Source organism: Heptranchias perlo, chromosome 2 (genome assembly GCF_035084215.1).
Source record: "Heptranchias perlo isolate sHepPer1 chromosome 2, sHepPer1.hap1, whole genome shotgun sequence".
In the NCBI taxonomy this organism is placed as follows: Eukaryota; Metazoa; Chordata; class Chondrichthyes; order Hexanchiformes; family Hexanchidae; genus Heptranchias; species Heptranchias perlo.
The window spans coordinates 6,993,081-7,003,878 of record NC_090326.1 but is presented as its reverse complement, the minus strand read 5'-3'; positions in this window follow the sequence as shown (position 1 = coordinate 7,003,878).

Here is a 10,798-nt window from a genome sequence, read left to right as displayed (position 1 = left end):
GGGAACACAGTAACTGTTTAATTAGAAATAGAATAAAGTGGAACACAGGGCGAACAAAGAAACTGTTTAATTAGAAATAGAATAAAGTGGAATATAGGGGGAACACAGTAACTGTTCATTTAGAAATAGAATAAAGTGGAATATAGGGGGAACACAATAACTGTTTAATTAGAAATAGAATAAAGTGGAATATAGGGGGAACACAGTAACTGTTCATTTAGAAATAGAATAAAGTGGAATATTGAGGGAACACAGTAACTGTTCAATTAGAAATAGAATAAAGTGGAATATACGGGGAACACAGTAACTGTTCAATTTGAAATAGAATAAAGTGGAATACAGGGGAAACACAGTAACTGTTCAATTAGAAATAGAATAAAGTGGAATATACGGGGAACACAGTAACTGTTTAATTAGAAATCGAATAAAGTGGAATATACGGGGAACACAGTAACTGTTCATTTAGAAATAGAATAAAGTGGAATATACGGGTAACACAGTAACTGTTCAATTTGAAATAGAATAAAGTGGAATATAGGGGGAACACAGTAACTGTTTAATTAAAAACAGAATAAAGTGGAATACTGGGGGAACACAGTAACTGTTTAATTAGAAATAGAATAAAGTGCAACATAGGGGGAACACAGTAACTGTTTAATTAGAAATAGAATCAAGTGGAATATAGGGGAACACAGTAACTGTTCAATTAGAAATAGAATAAAGAGGAATACAGGGGGAACACAGTAACTGTTTAATTAGAAATAGAATAAAGTGGAATAAACGGGGAACACAGTAACTGTTTAATTAGAAATAGAATCAAGTGGAATATAGGGGAACACAGTAACTGTTCAATTAGAAATAGAATAAAGTGGAATACAGGGGGAACACAGTAACTGTTTAATTAGAAATAGAATAAAGTGGAATAAACGGGGAACACAGTGACTGTTTAATTAGAAATAGAATAAAGTGGAATATAGGGGGAACACAATAACTGTTTAATTAAAAACAGAATAAAGTGGAATGTAGGGGAACACAATAACTGTTTAATTAGAAACAGAACACAGTGGAATATAGGGGGAACACAGTAACTGTTTAATTAGAAATAGAATAATGTTTAATATAGGGGGAACACAGTAATTGTTTAATTCGAAATAGAATAAAGTGGAATATATGGGAACACAGTAACTGTTCAATTAGAATTAGAATAAAGTGGAATATATGGGGAACACAGTAACTGTTTAATTAAAAACAGAATAAAGTGGAATACAGGGGGAACACAGTAACTGTTTAATTAGAAATAGAATAAAGTGGAATATAGGGGGAACACAGTAACTGTTTAATTAAAAACAGAATAAAGTGGAATATAGGGGGAACACAATAACTGTTTAATTAAAAACAGAATAAAGTGGAATATACGGGGAACACAGTAACTGTTTAATTAGAAATAGAATAAAGTGCAACATAGGGGGAACACAGTAACTGTTCAATGAGAAATCAAATAAAGTGGAATATACGGGGAACACAGTAACTGTTTAATTAAAAATAGAATCAAGTGGAATAAAGGGGGAACACAATAATTGTTCAATTAAAAATAGAATAAAGTGGAACACAGGGCGAACAAAGAAACTGTTTAATTAGAAATAGAATAAAGTGCAACATAGGGGGAACACAGTAACTGTTTAATTAGAAATAGAATCAAGTGGAAAATAGGGGAACACAGTAACTGTTCAATTAGAAATAGAATAAAGAGGAATAAACGGGGAACACAGTAACTGTTCAATTAGAAATAGAATAAAGTGGAATATAGGGGGAACACAATAACTGTTTAATTAAAAACAGAATAAAGTGGAATATACGGGGAACACAGTAACTGTTTAATTAAAAACAGAATAAAGTGGAATATACGGGGAACACAGTAACTGTTTAATTAAAAACAGAATAAAGTGGAATATAGGGGGAACACAATAACTGTTTAATTAAAAACAGAATAAAGTGGAATATACGGGGAACACAGTAACTGTTTAATTAGAAATAGAATAAAGTGCAACATAGGGGGAACACAGTAACTGTTTAATTAGAAATAGAATCAAGTGGAATATACGGGGAACACAGTAACTGTTTAATTAGAAATAGAATCAAGTGGAATATAGGGGGAACACAATAATTGTTCAATTAAAAATAGAATAAAGTGGAACACAGGGCGAACAAAGAAACTGTTTAATTAGAAATAGAATAAAGTGGAATATAGGGGGAACACAATAACTGTTTAATTAGAAATAGAATCAAGTGGAATATAGGGGGAACACAATAACTGTTCAATTAGAAATAGAATAAAGAGGAATACAGGGGGAACACAGTAACTGTTCAATTAGAAATAGAATAAAGAGGAATACAGGGGGAACACAGTAACTGTTTAATTAGAAATAGAATAAAGTGGAATAAACGGGGAACACAGTAACTGTTTAATTAAAAACAGAATAAAGTGGAATACAGGGGGAACACAGTAACTGTTTAATTAGAAATAGAATAAAGTGCAACATAGGGGGAACACAGTAACTGTTTAATTAGAAATAGAATCAAGTGGAATAAACGGGGAACACAGTGACTGTTTAATTAGAAATAGAATAAAGTGGAATATAGGGGGAACACAGTAACTGTTTAATGAAAAATAGAATAAAGTGGAATATACGGGGAACACAGTAACTGTTTAATTAGAAATAGAATCAAGTGGAATATAGGGGAACACAGTAACTGTTCAATTAGAAATAGAATAAAGTGGAATATACGGGGAACACAGTAACTGTTCAATTAGAAATAGAATAAAGTGGAATATAGGGGGAACACAATAACTGTTTAATTAAAAACAGAATAAAGTGGAATATAGGGGGAACACAGTAACTGTTTAATTAGAAATAGAATCAAGTGGAATATAGGGGAACACAGTAACTGTTCAATTAGAAATAGAATAAAGAGGAATACAGGGGGAACACAGTAACTGTTTAATTAGAAATAGAATAAAGTGGAATAAACGGGGAACACAGTAACTGTTCAATTAGAAATAGAATAAAGTGGAATACAGGGGGAACACAGTAACTGTTTAATTAGAAATAGAATGAAGTGGAATAAACGGGGAACACAGTGACTGTTTAATTAGAAATAGAATAAAGTGGAATATAGGGGGAACACAATAACTGTTTAATTAAAAACAGAATAAAGTGGAATGTAGGGGAACACAATAACTGTTTAATTAGAAACAGAACACAGTGGAATATAGGGGGAACACAGTAACTGTTTAATTAGAAATAGAATAATGTTTAATATAGGGGGAACACAGTAATTGTTTAATTCGAAATAGAATAAAGTGGAATATATGGGAACACAGTAACTGTTCAATTAGAATTAGAATAAAGTGGAATATATGGGGAACACAGTAACTGTTTAATTAAAAACAGAATAAAGTGGAATACAGGGGGAACACAGTAACTGTTTAATTAGAAATAGAATAAAGTGGAATACAGGGGGAACACAGTAACTGTTTCATTAAAAACAGAATAAAGTGCAACATAGGGGGAACACAGTAACTGTTCAATTAGAAATCAAATAAAGTGGAATATACGGGGAACACAGTAACTGTTTAATTAAAAATAGAATCAAGTGAAATATAGGGGGAACACAATAATTGTTCAATTAAAAATAGAATAAAGTGGAACACAGGGCGAACAAAGAAACTGTTTAATTAGAAATAGAATAAAGTGGAATATAGGGGGAACACAGTAACTGTTCATTTAGAAATAGAATAAAGTGGAATATAGGGGGAACACAGTAACTGTTCATTTAGAAATAGAATAAAGTGGAATATAGGGGGAACACAATAACTGTTTAATTAGAAATAGAATAATGTGGAATACAGGGGGAACACAATAACTGTTCAATTTGAAATAGAATAAAGTGGAATATGGGGGGAACACAGTAACTGTTTAATGAAAAATAGAATAAAGTGGAATATAGGGGGAACACAATAACTGTTTAATTAAAAACAGAATAAAGTGGAATACAGGGGGAACACAGTAACTGTTTAATTAGAAATAGAATAAAGTGGAATAAACGGGGAACACAGTGACTGTTTAATTAGAAATAGAATAAAGTGGAATATAGGGGGAACACAGTAACAGTTTAATGAAAAACAGAATAAAGTGGAATATAGGGGGAACACAATAACTGTTTAATTAAAAACAGAATAAAGTGGAATATACGGGGAACACAGTAACTGTTTAATTAGAAATAGAATAAAGTGCAACATAGGGGGAACACAGTAACTGTTTAATTAGAAATAGAATCAAGTGGAATATACGGGGAACACAGTAACTGTTTAATTAGAAATAGAATCAAGTGGAATATAGGGGGAACACAATAATTGTTCAATTAAAAATAGAATAAAGTGGAACACAGGGCGAACAAAGAAACTGTTTAATTAGAAATAGAATAAAGTGGAATATAGGGGGAACACAGTAACTGTTCATTTAGAAATAGAATAAAGTGGAATATAGGGGGAACACAATAACTGTTTAATTAGAAATAGAATCAAGTGGAATATAGGGGGAACACAATAACTGTTCAATTAGAAATAGAATAAAGAGGAATACAGGGGGAACACAGTAACTGTTCAATTAGAAATAGAATAAAGAGGAATACAGGGGGAACACAGTAACTGTTTAATTAGAAATAGAATAAAGTGGAATAAACGGGGAACACAGTAACTGTTTAATTAAAAACAGAATAAAGTGGAATACAGGGGGAACACAGTAACTGTTTAATTAGAAATAGAATAAAGTGCAACATAGGGGGAACACAGTAACTGTTTAATTAGAAATAGAATCAAGTGGAATAAACGGGGAACACAGTAACTGTTCAATTAGAAATAGAATAAAGTGGAATACAGGGGGAACACAGTAACTGTTTAATTAGAAATAGAATAAAGTGGAATAAACGGGGAACACAGTGACTGTTTAATTAGAAATAGAATAAAGTGGAATATAGGGGGAACACAGTAACTGTTTAATGAAAAATAGAATAAAGTGGAATATATGGGGAACACAGTAACTGTTTAATTAGAAATAGAATCAAGTGGAATATAGGGGAACACAGTAACTGTTCAATTAGAAATAGAATAAAGTGGAATATAGGGGGAACACAATAACTGTTTAATTAAAAACAGAATAAAGTGGAATATAGGGGGAACACAGTAACTGTTTAATTAGAAATAGAATCAAGTGGAATATAGGGGAACACAGTAACTGTTCAATTAGAAATAGAATAAAGAGGAATACAGGGGGAACACAGTAACTGTTTAATTAGAAATAGAATAAAGTGGAATAAACGGGGAACACAGTAACTGTTCAATTAGAAATAGAATAAAGTGGAATACAGGGGGAACACAGTAACTGTTTAATTAGAAATAGAATAAAGTGGAATAAACGGGGAACACAGTGACTGTTTAATTAGAAATAGAATAAAGTGGAATATAGGGGGAACACAATAACTGTTTAATTAAAAACAGAATAAAGTGGAATGTAGGGGAACACAATAACTGTTTAATTAGAAACAGAACACAGTGGAATATAGGGGGAACACAGTAACTGTTTAATTAGAAATAGAATAATGTTTGATATAGGGGGAACACAGTAATTGTTTAATTCGAAATAGAATAAAGTGGAATATATGGGAACACAGTAACTGTTCAATTAGAATTAGAATAAAGTGGAATATATGGGGAACACAGTAACTGTTTAATTAAAAACAGAATAAAGTGGAATACAGGGGGAACACAGTAACTGTTTAATTAGAAATAGAATAAAGTGGAATACAGGGGGAACACAGTAACTGTTTCATTAAAAACAGAATAAAGTGCAACATAGGGGGAACACAGTAACTGTTCAATTAGAAATCAAATAAAGTGGAATATACGGGGAACACAGTAACTGTTTAATTAAAAATAGAATCAAGTGAAATATAGGGGGAACACAATAATTGTTCAATTAAAAATAGAATAAAGTGGAACACAGGGCGAACAAAGAAACTGTTTAATTAGAAATAGAATAAAGTAGAATATAGGGGGAACACAGTAACTGTTCATTTAGAAATAGAATAAAGTGGAATATAGGGGGAACACAGTAACTGTTCATTCAGAAATAGAATAAAGTGGAATATAGGGGGAACACAATAACTGTTTAATTAGAAATAGAATAATGTGGAATACAGGGGGAACACAATAACTGTTCAATTTGAAATAGAATAAAGTGGAATATGGGGGGAACACAGTAACTGTTTAATGAAAAATAGAATAAAGTGGAATATACGGGGAACACAGTAACTGTTTAATTCGAAATAGAATCAAGTGGAATATAGGGGAACACAGTAACTGTTCAATTAGAAATAGAATAAAGTGGAATACAGGGGGAACACAGTAACTGTTTAATTAGAAATAGAATAAAGTGGAATAAACGGGGAACACAGTAACTGTTCAATTAGAAATAGAATAAAGTGGAATATAGGGGGAACACAATAACTGTTTAATTAAAAACAGAATAAAGTGGAATACAGGGGGAACACAGTAACTGTTTAATTAAAAATAGAATAAAGTGGAATACAGGGCAAACACAGTAACTGTTTAATTAAAAACAGAATCAAGTGGAATATAGGGGAACACAGTAACTGTTCAATTAGAAATAGAATAAAGAGGAATACAGGGGGAACACAGTAACTGTTTCATTAGAAATAGAATAAAGTGGAATAAACGGGGAACACAGTAACTGTTCAATTAGAAATAGAATAAAGTGGAATATAGGGGGAACACAATAACTGTTTAATTAAAAACAGAATAAAGTGGAATACAGGGGGAACACAGTAACTGTTTAATTAGAAATAGAATAAAGTGGAATAAACGGGGAACACAGTGACTGTTTAATTAGAAACAGAATAAAGTGGAATATAGGGGGAACACAATAACTGTTTAATTAAAAACAGAATAAAGTGGAATGTAGGGGAACACAATAACTGTTTAATTAGAAACAGAACACAGTGGAATATAGGGGGAACACAGTAACTGTTTAATTAGAAATAGAATAATGTTTAATATAGGGGGAACACAGTAATTGTTTAATTCGAAATAGAATAAAGTGGAATATATGGGAACACAGTAACTGTTCAATTAGAATTAGAACAAAGTGGAATATATGGGGAACACAGTAACTGTTTAATTAAAAACAGAATAAAGTGGAATACAGGGGGAACACAGTAACTGTTTAATTAGAAATAGAATAAAGTGGAATATAGGGGGAACACAGTAACTGTTTAATTAAAAACAGAATAAAGTGGAATATACGGGGAACACAGTAACTGTTTAATTAGAAATAGAATAAAGTGCAACATAGGGGGAACACAGTAACTGTTCAATGAGAAATCAAATAAAGTGGAATATACGGGGAACACAGTAACTGTTTGATTCGAAAGAGAATAAAGTGGAATATATGGGAACACAATAACTGTTCAATTAGAAATTGAATAAAGTGGAATATAGGGGATCACATTAACTGTTTAATTTGAAATAAAATAAAGTGGAATATACGGGGAACACAGTAACTGTTTAATTTGAAATAGAATAAAGTGTAATATAGGGGGAACACAGTAACTGTTCAATTAGAAATCGAATAAAGTGGAATATACGGGGAACACAGTAACTGTTTGATTCGAAAGAGAATAAAGTGGAATATAGGGGAACACAATAACTGTTCAATTAGAAATTGAATAAAGTGGAATGAGGGGAACACATTAACTGTTCAATTAGAAATAGAATAAAGTGGAATTTAGGGGGAACACAGTAACTGTTCAAATAGAAATAGAATAAAGTGGAATATACGGGGAAAACAGTAACTGTTTAATTAGAAATAGAATAAAGTGGAACATAGGGGGAAAACAGTAACTGTTTAATTTGAAATACATTAAAGTGGAATATAGGGGGATCACAGTAACTGTTCAATTCGAAATAGAATAAAGTGGAATATATGAGGAATACAATAACTGTTTAATTAAAAACAGAATAAAGTGGAATACAGGGGGAACACAGTCACTGTTTAATTAAAAATAGAATAAAGTGGAATATACGGGGAACACAGTAACTGTTTAATTAGAAATAGAATAAAGTGGAACATAGGGCAAACACAGTAACTGTTTAATTAAAAACAGAATAAAGTGGAATATACGGGGAACACAGTAACTGTTGAATTAGAAATAGAATAAAGTGGAATATAGGGCGAACACAGTAACTGTTTAATTAGAAATGGAATAAAGTGGAATATAGGGGGAACACAATAACTGTTTAATTAGAAACAGATCAAAGTGGAATATAGGGGGAACACAATAACTGTTTAATTAAAAACAGAATAATGTGGAATACAGGGGGAACACAGTAACTGTTTAATTAGAAATAGAATAATGTTTAATATAGGGGAACACAGTAACTGTTTAATTCGAAATAGAATAAAGTGGAATATAGGGGAAACACAGTAACTGTTCAATTAGAATTAGAATAAAGTGGAATATATGGGGAACACAGTAACTGTTTAATTAAAAACAGAATAAAGTGGAATACAGGGGGAACACAGTAATCGTTTAATTAGAAATAGAATAAAGTGGAATACAGGGGGAACACAGTAACTGTTTAATTAAAAACAGAATAAAGTGGAATATAGGGGGAACACAATAACTGTTTAATTAAAAACAGAATAAAGTGGAATATACGGGGAACACAAAACTGTTTAATTAGAAATAGAATAAAGTGCAACATAGGGGGAACACAGTAACTGTTCAATTAGAAATCGAATAAAGTGGAATATACGGGGAACACAGTAACTGTTTGATTCGAAAGAGAATAAAGTGGAATATATGGGAACACAATAACTGTTCAATTAGAAATAGAATAAAGTGGAATATAGGGGAACACATTAACTGTTTAATTAGAAATAAAATAAAGTGGAATATACGGGGAACAGAGTAACTGTTTAATTTGAAATAGAATAAAGTGTAATATAGGGGGAACACAGTAACTGTTCAATTAGAAATCGAATAAAGTGGAATATACGGAGAACACAGTAACTGTTTGATTCGAAAGAGAATAAAGTGGAATATAGGGGAACACATTAACTGTTCAATTAGAAATAGAATAAAGTGGAATTTAGGGGGAACACAGTAACTGTTTAACTTGAAATACATTAAAGTGGAATATAGGGGAAACACAGTAACTGTTTAATTAGAAATAGAATAAATTGGAATATATGAGGAATACAATAACTGTTTAATTAAAAACAGAATAAAGTGGAATATAGGGGGAACACAGTAACTGTTTAATTAGAAATAGAATAAAGTGGAATATAGGGGGAACACAGTAACTGTTTAATTAGAAATAGAATAAAGTGGAATACAGGGCGAACACAGTTACTGTTTAATTCGAAATAGAATCAAGTGGAATATAGGGGGAACACAGTAACTGTTTAATTAGAAATAGAATAAAGTGGAATATAGGGGGAACACAGTAACTGTTTAATTAGAAATAGAATAAAGTGGAATACAGGGCGAACACAGTTACTGTTTAATTCGAAATAGAATCAAGTGGAATATAGGGGGAACACAATAACTGTTTAATTAAAAACAGAATAAAGTGGAATATAGGGGGAACACAGTAACTGTTTAATTAGAAATAGAATAAAGTGGAATACAGGGCGAACACAGTTACTGTTTAATTCGAAATAGAATCAAGTGGAATATAGGGGGAACACAGTAACTGTTCAATTAGAAATAGAATAAAGTGGAATACAGGGCGAACACAGTTACTGTTTAATTCGAAATAGAATCAAGTGGAATTTAGGGGGAACACAGTAACTGTTCAATTCGAATTAGAATAAAGTGGAATATAGGGGGAACACAGTAACTGTTTAAGTAAAAATAGAATAAAGTGGAATATAGGGGGAACACAGTAACTGTTTAATTAAAAATAGAATAAAGTGGAATATAGGGGGAACACAGTAACTGTTTAATTAAAAATAGAATAAAGTGGAATATAGGGGGAACACAATAACTGTTTAATTCGAAATAGAATCAAGTGGAATATAGGGGGAACACAATAACAGTTTAATTAAAAATAGAATAAAGTGGAATATACGGGGAACACAGTAACTGTTTAATTAGAAATAAAATAAAGTGGAATATACGGGGAACACAGTAACTGTTTAATTTGAAATAGAATAAAGTGTAATATAGGGGGAACACAGTAACTGTTCAATTAGAAATCGAATAAAGTGGAATATACGGGGAACACAGTAACTGTTTGATTCGAAAGAGAATAAAGTGGAATATAGGGGAACACAATAACTGTTCAATTAGAAATTGAATAAAGTGGAATATAGTGGGAACACAGTAACCGTTCAATTAGAAATAGAATAAAGTGGAATTTAGGGGGAACACAGTAACTTTTCAAATAGAAATAGAATAAAGTGAAATATAGGGGGAATACAGTATCTGTCAAATTAGATATAGAATAAAGTGGAATTTAGGGGAACACAGTAACTGTTCAATTAGAAATTGAATAAAGTGGAATACAGGGGGAACACAATAACTGTTTAATTAAAAACAGAATAAAGTGGAATATAGGGGAACACAGTAACTGTTTAATTAGAAATAGAATAATGTTTAATACAGGGGGAACACAGTAACTGTTTAATTAGAAATAGAATAAAGTGGAATATAG